General features: G+C 47.8%; 1 protein-coding gene across 5 annotated transcripts in view; it reads right to left on the reverse strand.

Moving 5' to 3' along the window:
• Positions 1-21,232, reverse strand: part of Pknox2 (PBX/knotted 1 homeobox 2) — a 268,228-nt gene that overhangs the window by 80,469 nt on the left and 166,527 nt on the right. For all 5 annotated transcript variants that reach the window (XM_026779163.1, XM_026779165.1, XM_013346330.2 and 2 more), the window contains exon 3: positions 13,359-13,463. The gene's annotated coding sequence lies outside the window, so the exon portion shown is untranslated. The remainder of the gene's footprint in view (positions 1-13,358; positions 13,464-21,232) is intronic.

The raw sequence follows: 21,232 nt of genomic DNA on the forward strand, positions 1-21,232 counted from the left end.
TATATATATACTGATTTGAATGGCACCAATTGCATTTTAGCTTCTTTCCAAGTGTCAGTTCCCCATTCCTCTTCCTCCCCCAGTTCACTTGCAAGTGGAGGTGGGGGAAGAGTCCTGGGGCCAGCAAAACCGGACCCCTCCCACATCCTAGCCCATAGACTCCTAGGTTATTTCTCCACCTGCATCCCCAAAGTCTTCCCCTCTCTGTACAGCTGCCCAGACCAGCGGTTCTGATGTCTAGACAGATTTGCAGGAGGCTGGAATAACACTGTGGACTCAGTAGGAGGGGCCGACGGGCTGCGTTAGTAACCTGGCTGGCTTTAGCTTCTCCCTCAGGGGCAGCCGCCTCAACCATTCTTTCCCTTCAGCAACAAGGTTTGTCCCCTGTGACAGACTCCAGTCCAGTTCCCTTCCCAGAAGCCACCTGTAGGCGGCGTTGTAGGGCCCTCTCTTTATTGCATTATATAATATAACCTGTTTACTAAATCAAGTAATCAGTCTCCTCAGGATTTACAGCTTTGGATGTGTATAGAGAATTGGACTTTGAGTCAAATTTAAAAACAAATAAAAATGAGAGGCAGCTGTTGCTGATAGTGTGATATTCATCTTTTGGAAACAAATTCACCCCAGTGCTATAAATTATGCCTGGAAAAAAAGTGTTGTTGGTGGGAAGGAATTGGCTAGGTCTCCTCTGCTGGCAACTCAGAGCGATGAATCTTGAAATAACGGTGTCAACCTGTCACTGATTTCATGTGACTCTGTGGATTTATCTAAAGAAACGCAGGCATGTAGATGAGTGTGCGCGCGTGCGCGTGCGCGCGCACACACACACACACACACACACACCACTCTCCCTAGGTCTCTGTAAAACTCAGTAAAGGCTAGAAACCACACGCTGGAAGCTGAGTGTCCACAGGAACGCTGTGGTCCCTGGATGCCTGGAGTTAGTACAATGAACAGGACAGGGGCAAGTCTGCGGCCAGTGGAGGGATGAAGGAGGATGGAGTGTAACCAATGGTTACAAAGTTCTAACATGTGAACAGGGACTTTACATCTGAGCAGTTTTCCTGATTGAAATGTTTTCAAAGAAGGGAGACATGCAGGGTCTTTATGATGGGAGCTGGAGAATCCTTGGAAAAGACAGGTACCCCAGGACCTGGACCCGTGAGTTATCACAGCTCACCAAACACATCAAACCCTGCAGAATGCACTGTACAAGATGACTCATAAGAACACTGCTAAGCAGGGAGGAAGACTCTGGACCTGAAGTCTGGAGATGTGAAAGCCAGAGACTAGCAGATACTACTTCCTGCTCCCTTTGATTTCAGGATGTTGTGGCAAAGCAGCGGTCCTTTGTTTAGTCAGGTCAAGCCCAGAGTGGCTCTTGGAAGCCAGGCAAAGGATCTGTGGTCATATCACTAAGAGAAGGATGTGTGGGTTAGGGCTTGCTCTCAGGTCTGGTCCTGCCTAAGGCTGGTTTGCTCTACAGTTACCCTAATCCCGGGACACACACTGGAACTGGCCCAGAGCCCAGGTTCTTGCCGAACGACACAGTCAGAAGGCCCACTTCTCTAACGCCCCTCTGGCTCCTGCTTGCATCTACAGACTTGAGTAGGAAGCAGCGATAACGACAAGACCCACAGAGCCCTCTGGCCACCTATAGCTCATCATGCTAAAATTCCTTTGCTACCTTTCTAGGGTTTCCTACATGGAAGGTGGTGCCGGGTCACGCCCTGGTATCATGACGCTGGCCTCCAGGGAGCAGAGTGGGGACGCAGCAGATTCCTTAAGAGATGTGAAAATCCCTTTCCCTCTCTCCTCCATCAACCCTGAGTGCCTCATGGAGCAAATGAGTAACGCAGACCTCCTTTTGGCTCCTCACCCCGAGGAGCCGTCCTATTTCCAGGGCCCTTCACAGGTCAGCTTTCTCCACCCCACTGCCCTCTTTGTTGCTTGTCCTTGTCTGGGATAACAATATGTCATCATGTAAGTGGACCAATGAGTCTTTTCTGAGCAGCCCTTTACGACCCAGCCGAGAGATGAGCACCAGTTTTGTTCTAGAAGCCAGTTCTGGAGTGCTATTTTTCCACTCCATATCCCTTGGTTCCAAAAGGCAAAGAATTTGATTAATCATGGTTTTGGGTTAGGCCCCAGCCTTTGCCGGGAGCACTGAGAATTACTGAGAACCATAGGCCCTCATCATCGCCCTCAGCACCCTCCTCACTCTTCAGTGAACAAAACTCTCTTCCCTTGCATCCCAGTCTGGCCAGGTTTCCCACCGAAGGGCCTACTGTCATGCTCCGTTACTAGGGGGGACATGGTTGTAACTCACAGAGGTCCCATCTTATCGGGGCTCAGAGTTCGCTGGCTCCCAGCCCCCTCCAACTGTTCCTCCAGTTCAGCCATTTTTCAGCATGACATGAAAACACAGACCAGGGGCCAGAGCCCCTTTCCTCAGCTGCTCCCACTTGGTACCAGCTCAGCGGAGTAGCAGAGGAGCCTCTGTCTCCTGCCTCGCTGCCTAGCTGTCACACCTTCCCTGGCTTCAAAAAGCCGCTGATATATTTTACAAACTGAAACAGCAATTTAATTCCCCCTGATAGCAGCAATTGTCCATTAGATCCTCCTACCGAGGAGCTTAACAATAATTCCTTTCATCCAACTGCTTGCCTCTTCTTGATCTGAGAATCAATCCCATAAATAGCAGGCAAGAGTTTGCACATTACTCTCCCCTCCAGCTTTTAGCATTTTGATGAAGAATCTCATCTCTCCTTTAAGCACTTTACAACTTGGCAATTTCTCTCCCTTTGGTTCCTTTAAACAAAATAAAACGACAACACAAAACCAGAAAGGGGTGGTTTGGGTGGGGCGGGGAGGGGGGCGGCACGTCTGCTGTAAGGAGGCAGCAACACGGTGCTCTCAGCGCTGTCCCAGGAGGGAGGCTTGTTCTCCTTGCTGCTGGGAAGCTGAAGGTGGTTCCCACCTTTCTGATGGGTTAGGCTGCTGAAAGGGGGTGCCGCTCAAACTTTACACTCCCTGAAGCTGGGCCTTGTTTTTGTCAACAGTATTCAACTTACAGAAATTTCCCTTTTCCCAAACACTCCTCTCTTGTACTCAGAAATGGAAGCCACGGGACCAGATCCCTGCCCCCCCCCCCCCCAAGGCAACCAACCCTCTTACCCAAAGATAGAATTGTGAACTTTCTGTTTTGTTTTAAAACAGGTCTATGAAGGCTCTCTGGAAACTATTGAGGGTCACAGTGCCTCCTCAGGGCCCTCAGCACCTCCCTCTTCAGAATGAGGGCTTCTCTCTTGAGCTGCTGGGACCATAGTCATGCCCTGTCACACCTTGTCCCCCTCCTCCCTAAATCTCCAGCCTTCTGTGAGTGAGTCTACCCAAACATGGGTGGGAGAAAGAGAGGAACACACGAAGGAGGGGGCCCGAGGCTTTGGATGCAACCATGTGTCTTCCAGTGATTAGTGACAGAGGAGAGCCCTTCAGCTCTTCCACGGGGTGTTGGCGACAGTAGATTGCCAGGGCATGGGGGAGACCCAAGCCTGGCCCCCTGAGATCCCACCACGTGTTCTTTCTTGTCTGCACACATGGAGAGAAACAAGTCTAAAGATGAACCCGGGGACTCAGAAGACAAAGTCCCCCTCGACGCGCTCGATTCCCAGGTTTATTATTATTTGTGGAGAGCTGACAGCAGCTTTGGGAACAGAGCTGAGAAAACAACACAGGCAGGCCTGGCCCCTGAGGCTCCCAACTCAACAGAGACAAACAGCTCAGATTCTGGGGATCCAGGATGATTGAAGCCAGGCAGCTACCTCCCTGGTGCCCTGCCTGCCTCTCTAGACTAGTCTGAGGGCTGAGGGCGGTCCACCAACTTGAGAGGGGAAGCAGGGAAGGGCCGGAACTAGAGCAGGGAACTTCAAAGCCTCTTAAGTCCATTACTCGGTGGATCTCAGATTCCCATGGAGCCAGAGCCTTTTCAGAGAGTCTGCCAGGCCTTTTCCTCTCTAAGAAGCACTAACCTGTGTTCTCTGACTGAATGATCCTGGCCCCAAGTCTTTAAATTCATCTCTAGGAAACCAAAATGATCGAGAAGCAACTTTTTGGAAACAACTGATCTCTGGGCTGGGCTCTAAATTATGACCATCCGCTGTCCTGCTGTTAGCAGCGGGTGCCCTGCTCTGGTTCAGAGGGAGTCCACCTCGGTCCTCACTGCGGCTAGAATGGGGGCATGTGCCTTGACTCTACGTAACTGATGTCCCAAGAAACAGCCCACAGAGGGAGAAGGATGCCAGCTCTGATATGAGGGGAAGTGAGTCTCTTCCTGGGCCCGGACTCATACTCCTTCTGGCAAACATGTCCTCTGTCCCTGTAAGATGTGTGCCCTGCACCTTTTGCTGTGTTTCTTGTCAGTTAGGGCAGTATTCTGTATTTCACAACTGTGTCAATTCCTTCATCAAAATTTTGCTCCAAACACTCTTTGACCATGAAGGCTCCCTTCCCTTTCCGTTCCGCCCCTGGCCCGCATCAACAGTCAGACTTGGGACACCACAGCAGGACAGGTGGCTTCGTACAATTCCAAGTCATCAAAAATTCCCCTCTCTGCCACATGTCCTTTCTTGCCTAGTGATGTCTTTGCTCCCCCAGCAGAGACAAGCTCACAGCTACAGCTGCCACTTGCTAGGTACTTTTTGTGAGATTGAAAGTGTACGCAACGTGAGTTCACAGGTCCCTTTCTCATGCACACACCTGGATGGCTACAGATCCATTTCTTTGGCTTATTGTTAAAGTGTAAAACTAACACACCTGAGGCCCTTTAGGTCTAGCTGCCATGTAGTGCCCAGCAAGAATGAGTTTGTGGGCTCCTTCCCTCATCATGAATTTTGATGAGGGTAAGACAGTAACACCAAAGAAATAGCGACAACCTTTTATTGTGCCCTTACCTCGAGTAGGAATGTTTCAGAAAAACAGGGAAGGAGGAAAGGAAAGGAGACCAGCATAGAGAAGGCAAAGTGCTTATGAGAATAAGCTGCCATCTTGAACTTGGCCCTCTACTGAGGCTGCCCTTTGATGTTCACGCAGTCCATGGAGAATGCTGGTGTCTTCTGTGTGTAGCATATTGCCTTTGGTTGACAGCTAATGCATGTGCTTCCCTTCCCTTCCCACAGTGGGGCTGCTTCTTCCCTGCTGCTCCTTCCTGCTGGTGCAGTTATCCTGGCAGCAAGCAGGGCTGGTCTAAATGTATGCAAATATTTGATTGCATTCTGCTCTTGTTATTTTTATAGAAAAATGAATGAGTAAGAGATGAAAAAAGAAAGTGCTGATACCAGAGATAAGAATTGGGGGTGGGGAGGTCTTGTAACATGATAAACCCGAGACAAGGAAGGAAGGCATTTAGTGGGTTGGAAACAGCAGATCCGGAGTCTCCTGCCCTGACTGGACTGTGCGCTCAATTAGGAAGGGAAAGAAGAAAATCAAAGAATGAACACGAGATAATGAGTGTCTGGCTGAAGACTGCGTCTCATCTCAGAGGCAATGCATAGTTGGGAACCTGATGCTCTATTTCCCGGTCTAGGAGGAACTCTGAAAACACATCCTGTAGGCTCAAGCTGCAGGCTGCCTGTTCCTGACTGTACATGCAACCATTGGAGGCCAGAACTCTGACTTACCATGATCCAGGTCCTATGGGTGCCTCCATGTCAATATGAACCCGAGGGCTTTGTTGGGGCTTGGGTAGAGTAGGGAAGGGGAACCCTGTAGTTAGCCTTCTTTGCCACCCCACCAAGGTTTTCCAGGACCATCCGCAGTGACTGAGAAGAGTCCCTATTCTAAACGATCCAAAGGCAGAGACTCTTGTCTCTTTCTTTCCGGCGTTCAACGATATTAGGTGTTTTAAGCCAGGGCACTCAGTAATTAGGAAGTGACCCTTTCTGGCCACATCTGCCTATGTTCTAGCCGTGCCTCTCCCCAGAAGTTCCCTCTGCTGTGCCTTTCTCCTGAGCTTTCTCCTTCCTTCTCAGCTCAGAGAGACTCCGGGTAGTCAGCCGCATGGGCGGCTGAGAGAGACATTTTCGGAGGTCAGCAATAGTGTGTTTCCTCATAGCCTCTAAAGCAGGCAGCTGTTAGACAGAAGGGCAGATCACTGGGCTGTGCTTTGCCTCCCACTGGCTCCTAGCTTCCTCCTGCCATCCCCTTCCCTTTTATCCCAGCCTTAGGAAGGAGTCTGCAGGCCTCTGGCTTCTCCCAGGGAAACCTTTAGTCATGCTCTGCCCGTCCAGCTGCATCAGACCCGGAGACGTGTTTCATATTGGCAGCAGACTCTCTGAACACTAGCAACTTGTCTGAGGAGTGCAGCTCACATGGAGCCTTTGCGATGACGACTAATTTCCTATCGTTATGATGTCGATGGAAAAGAACGGGCTCTGCCTTCAGCAAGTTAAACCTTGTGCCTCTCTTCCCCCCTTCTTTCTCCCTAGAAGATAAGCCTCCCCCGTGTCAGGGCATGGACCAGTGGGTGGAGGAAAGAGTGGAGAAGATAATTTTGCCCACTGGTCCTCAAGGACCAATTAAGAGGCTCTGACTTACAACAGACACCAACCTCCTGGGAGCTGCAGAAGGTAAAGAAAAGTAAGCATCCTGACTCATTTTGTTCGGAGCAGGGTGACCTAGGTAGGCAGGGAAAGTGAGCTGTATGAGGAAGGTCATCAGGGTGGAAAAAATGTAAACGGGATCGCCATTTAAGATGACATCCCTCAAGGGCATCAATTACCAAAGCAGGGATGGATGGATGCCGATCTCTGCAGGCCCCTCGGTGCTCTCTTCTCCTGAGGTGGCTAGTTGTATGTGGTCAGAGCAGTAGAGGCTCTGGGGCACTCAGAAAGCCAACCTTCAAAGTCCTTGTCCTGGGATTTGTGCAAGGGAGAAAATGATCCCAGCGGGAGACTTGAACCACCAGGATTATTTCTTAAACAAAAGCTGTATGCATGTGTGTTGGCTTAAAAAAAGGGGGTGGTGGGGTGTCCTAGTTAGGGTTTCTATTGCTGTGACAAAACACCATAAACGGAAAGCAAGTTGGGGAGGAAAAGGTTTATTTGGCTTACAATTTCGTGTCACTGTTCATCACTGAAGGAAGTCAGGACAGGAGCTCAAGCAGAGCTGGAACCTGGAGGCAGGAGCTGATGCAGAGGCCATGAAGGCTGCTGCTTACTGGCTTGTTCATCACGGCTTGCTCAAGCTACTTTCTTAAAGAACCCAGGACCACCAACCCAGGTGTGGTACCACCCACCATGGGTTGAATCTCCTGGAGGCATTTCCTCAGCTAAGGCTCCTTCCTCTCTGATGCTCAGGTCAAGCAGCAAGTTGGCTATAGGATGGTCAGTAGAATTCAGTTCCCAAATAGCAGACTCAGTAACCAACCACTGGGCTCCTGGCAATGTGTGAGCAATGGGTGTGTCCTCTGGAGAAGACAGACTATGAGGCAGGGAGTGGGGGTAGGGTGGGGTGGGGGAGGTAGGGAATGAAGGGTAAAGAAATAATACATGAAGATTTCCCTGAGCTGAAGCCAAACAAGTAACTTCAGAGTCAAGAGGATCCCATGGACCGGGGAAAAGAACGACAAAAGCAAAGCAAGCTTTAGGTCCCAAACTATACCAGTTCTGAACCCCCAAAGAGAGGGCTGGAAAGATGGTTCAGCAGATAAGAGCACTGACTGCTCTTCTAGAGCATCCAGGTTCGCTTCCCGGCACCCCACATCGCAGCTCTCAACTGTCTGTAGCTCCAGTTCCAGGGCACCTGACACTCCTGGCAAACACCAATGCACATAAAATATATCAAAGAAAAAGAATGGAGCCCACAATTCCCATGGATCTTCACAGGCAGAGAATAAGCTAGAGCAGCATCATGAAGACCTGAGGCACAGAACCAAGGGTGCTTCTCAGTGTGAAAGGAAGATGATGAGCTCAGCCAGACTGTCAGCCAAGGGTGTAGATGAAGTCAGTGAGAACTCACCTCAATTCCCATTCAGCAATACAGAAAAAGCATATCTAGAGGTGATATTCCAGCAAAACCAACAATTCTGCGTATTACAACATATAAGGAAATGCGGGGAGGAGGATAGTATTTGCACAAGAAGGAGCAACTAGGCATGACTGCTGAAGGGGGAAATCCAGAGGGACCGGGAGGGGGTCATAGACCACTGTGCTCCTGACCCTGGGGATCTGTCTCTTTCCTGCAGTCAAAACACACAAGCAGCTTATGTGGCCGAGTGACATTTCCAAGTCCACAGTGGGTTCAATGCCTTCCAATAAAGTTCAGTCCTTTTGTTTTATTTTGTTCTGTTTTGTTTCCAAGACAGGGTTTCTCTGTGTAGCCCTCTGGAACTAGCTCTGTAGATCAGGCTGGTATTGAACTCAGATTCAGCTGTCTCCCCGAGTGTTGGGATTGAAGGTATGGACCACCGCTGCCCAGCATAGCTCAGTCTTCTAAACAACCTCCAGTCAGAATCTAGAGGTAACTACACTTACGCAACAGAATGCCAATCTTCTAAGTCTCCAGGTAAAGAATGTAGATAATATACTACCCCTATACTATATACACACGGTATGAGATGGCATATAATATGCTTTACATATAGTGCCAGATATTATACTGTTAAATACAGCATTTCTTTTCTCCTTTTTTTTTCTTTTTAGTTTTTTGAGACAGGCTTTCTCTGTGTAGCCCAGGCTGTCCTGGAACTCAACTCTGTAGACCAGGCTGGCCTGGAACTCAGAGATCTGTCTGCTTCAGCCTCCTGTGCTGCTATTAAATGCGTGTACCATTACATTTTCATTTTTGAAGCAGGGTCTGGTCACATTATGTAGCCCAGGCTGGCCTTGAACTCTTGACCTCTCCTTAGCCTCCTGAGGGCTGGGATTATAAGCATGTACTACCATGCTCAGGCAAATTTTATTTATATATCTATATATATATTATATATATCCTATAATAAAAATTATTACACATAGTATTTAAAGCATTATATTTGGAGCTGGAAAGATGGCTCAGGCAGTGGTTAAGAGCATTTGTTGCTCTTGTAGAGGACCCGGATTCAGTTCCCAGCATACACGGGACAGCTTACAACCATCCTTAACTCTACTTCCAGGGAAGCCAATGTCTTGAGAGCACCAGACGTGCATATGGTACACATGCACACATGCACACAGAACAATCATACATATGAAATATAAAATAAATGAATCCAAAACATTTTAAAAGTATTACATTTTATGTACCCATAATAGTGTATAGAATCACAATATAGAGTATATAGTTTTATTTTATTAGAAATAAAGTTATAGTGAACAGGAAATGCCATCAAGTTGAAAGAGAAAGGCCAAGCATTGTGGATTATGCCTGCCTGAGATATTATTCAGGAGGTAGAGGGAGGAAAATTGCTTTGTGTTCAAGACCAGCCTGATCTACAATAATGATTTCCAGGCCAGCCAGGAGCTACAGAAAGAAACTGCCTCAAAAATCACAAAAATAAAAGGGAAAATATAAAAAGAGATGAAAGACAAAGGAGACATGAACTTAGGATTCTAATGTATATACTAGTAACATATAGAGTAACATATATGATAGATAATACTACATATTATATGATTTAATAGAATAGAATATATATTATATAGTAAATGATATATAGTATCATATAGAATTGTGTATATTGCATTATATATGCTACTATATATTATTTTTGTCTGTTTTACACTGTTAAGATTTACATCTATATAAATATATAGTATGATTTATATATTATATAATACTATACACTAAAAATCCTATCAGATATAGGATTATTATTGTTGTTGTTATTGTTACTGCTATCAATTTGATACAGGGTCTTACTATGTAACCCTGGCTGGTTTCAAGCTGACAATCCTCCTGCCTTGGTCTCCCCAGTCCTGAGATTGCAGGTGCGTGTGACCATGACTTGCAGAAACTGTGAGCCCTTGACTGCCAGTGTTAGCTCAGACTGACCTAAGTGGAGCTGCCTGGAAGACTAATGGCATCTACGCAGAGATTGGGTGGAGGGGAGCTAAGGAATGACTTCTTAAAGGGCCTCTGGCTCATGCTCTTCTTTCACAGATCCTAGACTTACATGGGGCCCAGAGACAGATGATGCAAAGGAAGGGCCACCAGCCCAAGGAGTGCCCAGGAAAGAGAACTGCACATGAGGAGGCAGAGCATCTAGCCAACAGTGGAAACCTAGACTAGGACTTTGATGCTGAGCTCTTGAAAAACTTTCAGAAGAGGAGAAGCATTTGGGAGTGGCCAGTAGGAAGGTGGCTTGGAGAAGCCTGGAGAAATCAGGCCAAAGCCCCTTTTGCTTAGTATTCACGATAGCTCGAAAGAAACAGATTCAGTATAGAAAGAAGGTTCCTTGGAACTGCTAGAGAGGGTCTTTGACAAGAGGTGACAGTTTTTGAGCATTTCCCAGGCACCAGAACTGTGTGAGGTCACTGCCGTGAAGGCCCTATGAGAGGTTTCTGTTCTAGTTACATAGACAATGATGAGCTGGGTTTGTAATAGGTAGCTCCAGCATTTGGGAGGCTAGGGAAGGAGATGGAGGCTAGCCTGGGTTACAAAACGAAAACCCTCTCTTGGAAAAAAAATAAAAGAAAGAAAAAGAGAAAGGAAGGGAGCAAAGGAAGGATTGGGGAAGAGCGGAGAGGGGAACAAGGGGCCATGGTGATAAAAGACCCAGTTCTAGAGCTTGCCCAAGTCCTGCAGCCAACAAATAGCGCAGCTAGGAACGGAGCCTTTGCTGGGTCAAGTTCAAATGTGAGTTTACGCGGAATCAAAGGACTCCCATCGACACGACATGTCCTTCCCCACCGAGGGAACAACATGTGCTGCTACCTTCTGGAGTCTGAACAGGGAACTAGCTCCTTTGCACAGGGTAGCACTGCCTGGGTTCTTCCACTGGACCGCGGGGATGGGCTAGAACTCATGTTTACCCTACAGGACTTTGAAAGTTCCCACCTGGGAAAACACCTGCTCTTTGGGGAGAGGGTGTCCCTTTCCTCCAGTTCTGAGCATTGATGGTGCGCCTCCTAAGGACATAGAGACTGGCCATGAGTCTCTGAACCTCAGAGGCATGAGCCAACACTCAGCGTGAGAAGAAGCAGGAGCAGACACCGGAGCCCTTGGTTTGATTACCCTTAGCTTTGATTATCCACCTGTGTCCTCTAACCAACCTCAGGCACACAATAATGGCTCTCACTGTCCTTTAGATCTAAGCTAGCCTCCATAGCCCCTTCTGTGTCTCCCTGGGAACTTCTGCCTCCACTGAGCTTGGTGGGGGGGGTGGCAGGGAGGCAGGCAGGCAGACCCAGGAGAATATGTATGTCAGTTAAGGTTTGTCGTTTACACGTGGAGATCATTAACGAGACTTATTTTTAAATTGTAATTGCAAAATGTAAATGCTCCCCAAACTGATGTGTAATTGCTACCCCATCCACCCCAGCCCTTCCCCTCTGCTGCCAGCTTTGCAAGGAGAGAATTAGAAAATAAAAAGGGGGTGGATTATGTAAGCAAAACGATTTTAAAAAAAGAGAACGAGAGCTAAGAATTTAAGTGAGACAGCTGGCGGCTTCTCTGATTGCCACACTTCCAGCATTAGCTACAAAAATCGTCCTTGCCAATAGCACCCATCCAAGCAATAGTGTCAACTGTGCTTAGGTTCCAGGACACACCACCCTGCCGCTCACTTGGAGAGACAATTCAGTGGTGAGTCAGTGTGTCAGGGAGTCTAGGGTGAGAGGTTGGGTTCCTATTTGAATTGACTCCCATCTTCTTGGTAGAAGCCCCCCATTCTCCAGAAAGACACAGCCACATAGGAGCTGTCTGTCAGGTGAACTCTCTCCCCATACACTAGCAGTTATAAGATGGCTCAGGGGTGCAGGCTGGCCTGTGTGAGGCTAGCAACAACCTTAGCCAGGAGAGAGCAGAGTTCTACCAGGTAGTCCGTGGGGAAAGCCACCTCAGTCTCACAGAAAATCGCTCGCCTTGGCTTCAGGAGGCAACATGCTCACGGTAGCTCACCATATCTGCAAGCCTGGTTCAGACTTTCTATCTTTTATGTGCCCTCCATATTCCTCAAGGTTTTCTCCCAGTCTCTATGGACATTGAACTACACCATTGTGTTCTCAGGCTCCAAATGCCAATAAGACTGTCAGCCATGACTTCAGGGGAGTTGTCCCCCACAAAATGTAGTTCTGTCTTGACCCCCGTGGATGTCTGCTCATGGCAAAGCATGCTGACCCCATCACTACACCAGTACCACAGTGCATCTGGACAGGAAGTGAGACAGTCAGGACTGCCTGCTCTTTTCTCCTCAGACTCTTCTATGAGCGCTTGTGACCACTAACTACTCGCTTGGGAAACTGGGACAGCCACATTCACTTGCGTGTGTCACCAACTTCCTCCTTTATAAGAGAAACAGGTTTTTCTGAGCAACACGCAATAATTACTCAGAAGGAAGGCTGGAGGATGGTGAGGTTTACAGGGGCCCTAAGACATCATGAAAACACAAAATCCCAGACAGGTTCCTTGGGAGTCAGGACTAGATCTCACCATAACAGACCCAATCCCAGTCACGGCATACAGGAAGACAAAGGGGTGGTTTTGGGTAATGGACTTATAAATCGCTAACCACACTGCTACATAAGTCTGTGGGATCTGAAAGGAGTTAAAAAACCGAAAAACTAAACCACAACAATAAAACCCGCACCCATGCCTGCTAGGAGGCTTGAATGCGAGTTCTCTATTCAAAGTGCTTAATCCAGTTCAAGGAACTCCTTCTCCAAACCCATCATAAACCCTTGGGGTGCAGTTTTCTTCCCTTCCCATTCATCAAGTCCTTTGGGGTGCACATGTGTGAGTTCTCACCTGCTTCACAGGGTAAGGTTCTCTGACTAGGGGACTGGCCTTTGTCACCAACATCTCTGGGTGACACTTGCTCCAGCACTGTGCAAACGCAGTCATCATCACAGGTGTGTGCAACAGCCATTCACCCGTACCCCATGGAAGATGAAGAGCAACAGAGAGCTCACAACAGGCCTGGCTAGGGAGGTGGCAGAAAGACATGAAAGATGCAGGCAGTGCTTGATATCAGAGGCTGTCTTTGCTAAATAGCTGCTCAGGCGGCCAATTGCTGCTAGAGGAGGTTTTCGGGGAAGAACAATATGTGTGTGTGTGTGTGTGTGTGTGTGTGTGTGTGTGTGTGTGTGTGTATGTGTGTGTGTGTGTGTGTTGGGGTGGAGGCTTCAGCACACGTCAAAGGGTAGGAAAGCATATCTTACTGTTGGGTGATCCCACTGCCTCTGGGATGGTCTTCAGGAGGTTCACCCTTTCTTCTCACTTCCAGCTGGGCCAGAAATGCTTCTTGTGAGCCACGGAGAGAGCACCTGCAGAAGGAAGGGGACAGTGGGTTTCAGGAGGGTATCCTCACAAAGGAATGGGCTCTCTCACCCAGTTCCTCCTCCCCAGGACATGTCTTATTATAACGTTTGGCCCATACATTATGGGACGGTTATCGAGTTGGGCAAGGGGCTGGCGATTGAAACACACATACACACACACACACACACACACACACACACACACACAGAGAGAGAGAGAGAGAGAGAGAGAGAGAGAGAGAGAGAGAGAGACACATGGGTCATCCTTGAAACAAGAATGCCCCTTTAATTGTGTTCCAGGGCAGCTTATATAGGCTCTCCTTGACTAATGTCGAAGGCCTAGCTCTTGAAATTTTTCAGCTGCAAGCCCACAAGAAACCACTCCCCTGCCATCAGGAACTCATGAGGGTCTCATGCCCAGAGCAGCTACAAGCACAGGAAAACAAGTTGTTTACTCTGGCAGGCAAGGGGTTGTAGAAAATTCAGGGTCTGAAGGTCTGAAGCCCCCAGCATCTTATTATAGAAAGAATAGATTCTATTTCTGCTGCGTACGTTCCAACTGTAACTGCTGCCGTTCAACTCTCTCTCCTCAGCATGGCTGCTGAGCCTCGCCCACATCTTTGTAGGCTCCAAACTCTGTCACATCTGGACTTGCCCTGTTGCTGCCTGTCTGGTTTCCTGACCTCAGGTTGATTACAGCTTCCCACCCGTTAGCAGAGAGGTCTCTAGGAGTGAATTTGGACCCTGGGACAAGTTGACACCTTGTAAGATGGGAACTCAGAAGGAGCAGAGCAGTGTGCTCTTTAGGTCTGATGCTGAGCTTTGGGTCCAGGTGCTGACTGGCAGGCTTAGCCTAGCAGTCCGAAGATGGGAGGGCCTTGAGGAAAACAGGAAAATAGAGAGGAAAAGACAGGAGAGGAAATAGACCAGAACCAAAGAAAGATAACCTGAGGCCTAATGGGGGCCTTGGCTGGCTGCCTTTAAAGGTTACTTTTAGGGTCGAGTGAATTAATTTTCCTAATATTTGAAATGAACCATGACGTCTGAGGCTGAGTCTGGGTGGTCAGCCTTGCCATTAGGTCTAGCCAGATATTTCCTATCCACCCCGTGACTTTCTCCTAAGGATGAGTTGACTCCAAGAAGGCTCTATTAGGAGTCAGCATGAAGCAGGGCTACTCGAAGCTGTACTTCCAAGGCAACAACAGGACGTTCCTCCGTCCAAGAGCCTTAGCCCTGTCCTTGCAGCAAATGCATCTATAACCTCAGCAGCCCCTTCTTAGTTAACACCAGCTTAGTGAAAACACATTTGCACCTCAATAAAGAATGTAAGTAACAAGAGACATGACAACAGGGGCCGAGAAAAGCAGCCCAGGCTGGGGTTGCAGCAGAGAAACAGAAACTAGACATCGGCCTGAGCAACAAGGCTTTCCTGCCTGGTGTGTGTGTGTGTGTGTGTGTGTGTGTGTGTGTGTGTGTGTGTGTGTGTGTGTGTGTACACATTGCTGGGGAGGTGAGGGCGGCAGACAGACAACATCCAGGATCCCCAGGGAGGTCAGAATTCCCAGTGGCAAGAGAGAATAAGGTGTACTGGGATAGGGTGAGCTTGAGAGATGTTCCTAGAGTAAACAGGTAGCCATTGTGTTTCCACTAACAAACGCCCTCTGGGTTAATACAATCTCCCTGCCTTCTTTGTGCCCCTCACTCCTCCCAAGAGGAGATGAAGAACACCGAGACACATTTGCAGGTCTCTCTGGCCCCTGGGAGGCCAGAGAAATCAGCACCAATGGAGGATGGGGCGCTGTTAGTGCCAAATTACTCCTGTCTCATTGCCTTCACCCTCCTCCTCCATGTAACCTTGTCTGTGAACTCTGTAATGAGTCCCAGGGCTCTGGACACAGAGGCTGCAAACCTGGGAGGCATTTCTGACTCCTCTTCTCCGAGATTCACGTAATTTTCACTCCCCGACACTATCTCTTCTCATCACTTCGTAATCAGAGATAAGAACCATCTTTCCTCCTTTCCATCCCCTGTGGCACAACCTAGACAGGCCATCCTCCTTGGTCACACTCGTCATGCTCCTGCTGGTGTGTGCCATCAACCCTCAGTGCATCCATACAAACAGTAAGAGAAGGAAGTCATAGCCTTTCATGGGCTTATAGCTGCTCTGCCACCAGGACACCCAAGGGTATCTTGCTATCGGAGGCGCTCAGAAGCACACTAGCAAAGCTTTCTGGGTGCCTGCTTTGGGATCCTCTCTGTCTAGGTGTATCCTCCTCTCTATACCCAGGGGTCCACTGCTCTCTACCCAATCAGAACCACTCTCCTTTGCCACAGGGGGCCCACAGTGTCCAGTTCCCTCAATGCTTCCATTCTATAGTTCTACCTGATAGGACCCTAGCCGTTCTTTAATGCTCATCTCAAACACTCTGGTGGCTGCCTCAGCAGCCGAAAGTAATTTTTCTTCCCCTGTGTTTCTAAGTAACACGCTGCTTGTCATTCTCTGCAAGCTCTTGCCATATTCTGTCTCATGCTACGGTCATCTCTTTCCAAACTGCCAACCTCAGAGCCAGAAACCACATCTTACAGGTTCTCAGTCTCCAAAGTACATTAATAGAAAATACTTTATTTCATTATTAAAATTAATCTTTGAAGTAATATTTTATCACGTTTACAAAACACATTTGCTTATTATAGAAAATAGATAAATAAGAGAAGTAAAGCTGTTAGTTGTAATGATATAATAAGATGGCCAACATTTGATATTTGAAACAAAATGCTTGTTTCTTAAAATAGTACCATATTAACACAGAATCTAGTATTTGACAATATAGTACAACTTTCTGTAAGGGGAATTTCTTTATCATCATCATCATTATTAGTTTTTTTTTAAATATTTATTTATTTATTAATATTATGTACACAATATTCTGTCTGTGTGTATACCTGCAAGCCAGAAGAGGGCACCAGACCCCATCACAGATGGTTGTGAGCCACCATGTGGTTGCTGGGAATTGAACTCAGGACCTTTGGAAGAGCAGGCAATGCTCTCAACCTCTGAGCCATCTCTCCAGCCCCATTATTAGTTTTTTTAAGACAGAGTTTCTCTGTGTAGCTTTGTCTGTCCTGGAACTTGCTTTGTAGACCAGGTTGGCCTCGGACTCACAGATATCGACCTGCCTCTGCCTCCCGAGTGCTGAGATTAAAGGCATGCACAACTACCGCCTAGCAGAACTCATTTTAATAGTTATATAAGATTATATTTTATGAATGTGCTGTAATTATCCATCTAAAGTTTTATTTTATTTTGTTTAGATTATTTCCGGTTTTTCTACCATCAGCAAATAATGACCATTCTCGCCAGCTGACTTTTACCCCACTCCTGCTCATTTTCCTAGGGTGATTTCATGTGGAATTGCCAAGTCCAAGGCTGCCCTCCTTTTAAAGGCCTTCCACAGAGTCCCTGAAGGAGGGTCATGTTCATGCCCTACCAGGGGCGTAAGAGAAACATCTTTTTCCTTGCCAAGTAGTTGTTCCCATTTTATAAGTGTGGATAATGGGGCTTAGGAAAGCCCAACCCAGGTATGTTTGCACCGTTTCTCCTAGAAGTGAGGTTCCATACATCCCATTTCCCTAGCTTGCCCTCTTCGTTCTTGTTTGTCTTACCAGGGCAAAGCAAACGCTGGCAGTTGGCAGTGCGTACTCAGTGTTGTTTTCCTGGGAGGGGAAGAGAGAGGTGGGCATGCTTAGGGGGCCGTTCCTGGAGCCCTTTCAAAGTTATCCTCCCCCTTTGTGCTCCACGCCTCTGAGACCGGTGTGGCAGATGGAAGAACCCCTGTGAGCTATTGTTTGTGATACCTCCTCCTTCTCCTGTGAAGCTGCAAATCTCTTCAATTCAGCTTGTGTATTAAGAATCTACCAGGAGCCTGGGCCTGAGCCCAAAGATGAGTCAATCAATCCCCAACCTCTCTCCTCTCCTCCCCCTTCCAACCTTCTTCTTCCTCCCCCCTGCTCCACCTTCCTTCCTTTTTCTCTTCCTGTCCTGTAGATTTCATATTCGAAGTTGGGTGAGAAGTACTGCCATGTGTGTTCGGTGCTGCTTCTGGCTGCTGTTTTACCATCCTCTCCTCTGTCAGGCACATAGAGATGAGGTCAGGGGCAGGCCTAGGTTCAGAGCTAAGCAAGGTAAGAAACCCTGTCTATTTCTCATGTCCTCCGGCTTCTGTCTCTCATCGAGCTCCTTGTGACCCTAGAGAGTGTGCATGTTAGCGGGTCGGGAAGAGTGTCCTCCTGAGGTCCTGCTACAGTCACAGGCTTCTGACTTCTGCTCTAGCTGCTCTTCTACCTGCCCTGGGGTGATGCTGGGATTCCTCGGATAGGATTCAGACCAGCGTTAGTCAAGAGAAGCCTACCTGCCTCCAGCTCTGGGATTAATAAAATGCACGTTAGCGAGAAGGAGGATGATCAGAGGTGACACCGGCATGCCCCTGCGTGGGACACAGCTTCAGGGCTACAATATACATAGATTTCTCCTTTCCCAGAACTGACAAGCAGCGAACTCCGCTTGTTTCCCTACCGCCCACAGGAAGCTCGGAGGCAGAAATATAGCCTATAATCTCCTTTCTGTCACTGGCAGTGATTCCTCCGAGCATAAGGAGGGCAGCTCACATGTCACAAAGCTCCGAGGAAGATGAAAGACAGAAAGAGGGCGGAAGGGAGAAAAGAGGCTGCAGATGTGTGGTTGCCAACCGTCCTAACTCAGCCACCTCAGCCCTCAGCCTGCTCCCTTTTCACCCGGGCCAGCGCCCCCACCATCCTATTCTTCACCATTCAAAGTCCTCCTCCTTTCACGGGCAGCCTCGGTCAGTACCGCCTGATCCTGGGCTGAAGCTAGACAGACAGCCTGAGGGACAGGACTGAGTCATGGAGGCAGACTTGAAGGACACCCAGAGAACCGAGCCCTGTGGGACCTGATAGGAAAATTCAAAAGTTTGGGAGACAAGAAAGGACCAGAGCATTGACTTGAAGATAAAGCCCCTTTCGTCCTTACTACTGTCCAAAACACCAGAGTAAAGCTTGCAGCTTCTTAGTTCTACCAGACCACGCCTTACGGCCCACGTTCATCTCTGCCAGGGAAGGCAGCTCCCCAGAGAATGCCTTTACCTATTTTGCCAACTTGTGCTTGGATGTTTTCGCAGAGTGCAGGACAGCGGCTGGAATCTCTGGTCAGGGACCCAAAGAGAAAGCCTATCCCTTCCACTTGGGGACGTTCCTCCACCCTGGTGTCTGTCCTAGTACTCAATGCCTAGAGAGAGACTGCACTCAATCCGGAGCCCAGCTAATGGCCACCACTTCAGTAAGTATGGCTGTGACAACGTAGTTTGCCTACCACATCCCTGCATCAATTTCCCAATGGGGGACATCCTTCCTTCCGTGTTAGTGTGTGCAAGCTAAGGAAGTATGGCTGCCAGTTCCGGTCACCCACAGATATGTTCTGTGATGTTGGGCAAAGTCTTTCCCTAGTCTGAAAGTAGTTTCACCATCATTCCTATTGTTGGCCTCTTCGCCTTTTACAGACAAAAAGCTGAGCTTGAAAATACCATCCCATCTCTAAGAATTCCCGATAATCCGCGGAGCCAAACTGTCACCCTAAGGAAGGCCTAGGATGCAGCAAGAGCAAGGACTCCGGCCTCCAGGGACCTGACTGTAATGTTGAGGAGCAGAGGTGCTCTTTGGGAGTCTGCGAGCCATCTTCAGCCTTGGTTCACCATGTCTCTTCTGTGCAAACCCCAGAAGCTTTTCAAGGCCCAGAAGATGCAAGTCTAGATTTCCTAAGTTTTCTCTCTTGTCCTTCATTATCAGTTTGAACCTTGTCCTCTGATCTAATCCCTGGTACTTCTGAACTTGAACCTTTGCCCCAGCTGAGAGAGGCTGCCCCTGTTCAACACCCAATATCTAGTTCACACTGGCCTGCGCATCCTGTTCCCTGCTAGAGAGCCCGGCACATCTGTCTTCCTGCCTCTAGTTCCTACCAAACCCTAAGGTTATCTCCAGTCTTATCCCTGGTCCACAGATGAAGGTCTGCTCCTTAGAGCCCTGTCTATGATGGGCCCTTAGGCTTTCTGTATTTTCTGAACTTCAGCTCTTTAAGTGAAACGCAATCTCCCTGGTGGCATCATCAACCTGGGTCTTTATTTCTTGTACATGCCTAGGTTAGCACTGAGCCTGTATCGGTCATGCAAACTATCGTTCTTGTCACGCGGAGAGAAGACGTTACTAGAAAATATTAACTCAGATCAATGCCCTCGCCGAAGCAGTTCAGTCAAGAGTTTGCCTACTTAGCTATCAGTATTAATTGCCGAAGGCATTGCAATTCTCTATGCTTCACTGTGTCCTGAATTGACTGCTTTTAACTGAAGATGGGTTCACATGCTTCCTGCACTCCCCGAGTGTGAGAAAACTAGCATAGAGAAGTGGTGTTGGTCAAACGTGGGTTCGATGCCAGGCCTTACTCTTCCTCCCATGTAACCTGAATAAGCTGCACAGGAACATCTTTCCCTACTCTGAGAAACAGGAGCATCAGTTCCGAGCTCATGGGTATCTCTGAGGATGCTATGGTATTATATCACATACATGGTGCATTTAGTGGGGGAGTAAGTGGCTCTGCAGTGACGAGGAGCAGGGCTTTAATAGACAGTGGCTTGTCCTTCATAGTAGTAATAGCAATGGTACGCTTAGACATCATTTAGTAAGAATCTACCCATCCTTCAAGAGTCAGCTCTTCATGTCTGTCATCGGTTACTGTGACCTGTAGTAGGAGTTATATTGACCACACGGGTGATCTTTGTTTTGTTATAGAAATGACATAGCCTAAAACCACTGGGGTTTGTTGTTACCATTGCTGTTCTCTGATTTCGGCTTCTGAATCTCAATCCTTGAAATAGTTTTTCCTGTACTAATTGCACATTTTCAGAGTCAACATATTTAACGGAAGTAGGAAAAGGAGCATTAAACTGCAGAAATGCATCGCTCATGAAACAGTCTAAATTTGTGTAAATTATTCGCCAGTCCTAACTCCTTGCATCCGACTGGGTAACTTTCTCAACTTGTCCCTGTAAGTCACTTATATGCGTGTTTTCATACTCGGTTGCTGTTTTATGCTGTAACTATTCATGTTATAAATGAGATTGAAGAAAAGTCTTAACAAATAATAACAGGAGTATACTGGAAGGGATGGCCAACATAAAATGGTACGTCTGTGGTGTTTTACTCGGTGGCTTGTAAACTCTTGAAGTTGCCTAGGAAGTGAGGCCTTATGCAGTTCATAAAGGCAGACTTTCGCCGTATCTTTTGGCTCCAGCCCAGTTCTTTTTGAGTTTTGTCACACTGTCTTTCAAAACCCAAAACTGCCTTAAAAATACAAAAGAGACCTAAGCAAGCAAGCATGGAAGCAAGCAAGCAAGCAAGCACTTGCTTAGCTATCTATCACTACGGCCATAAAATTGTTTTTCATCATTGCTAGTCACCCTTCTCTTTGGTTTCAAAACTCTCAAACTTGCAATACTTAAGAATTTTATACTACATTTTATTAATCATCTGTGTGTGTGGACGTGCATGCATCCTAGTATGGAGCTCAGAAATTTTGTGTCAATTTTCTCCTATCATGTGAGTACTGGGGAATCAAACTCAGATCCTCTGGCTTGTCAGTGGGCTCCTTCACCTGATAAGACATCTCCCTAATGCTTCTCACCCTTAATCTTGAGACTTGGAATTCTGCC

The sequence above is a fragment of the Microtus ochrogaster genome, chromosome 5, assembly GCF_000317375.1.
Source record: "Microtus ochrogaster isolate Prairie Vole_2 chromosome 5, MicOch1.0, whole genome shotgun sequence".
Lineage (NCBI taxonomy): Eukaryota > Metazoa > Chordata > Mammalia > Rodentia > Cricetidae > Microtus > Microtus ochrogaster.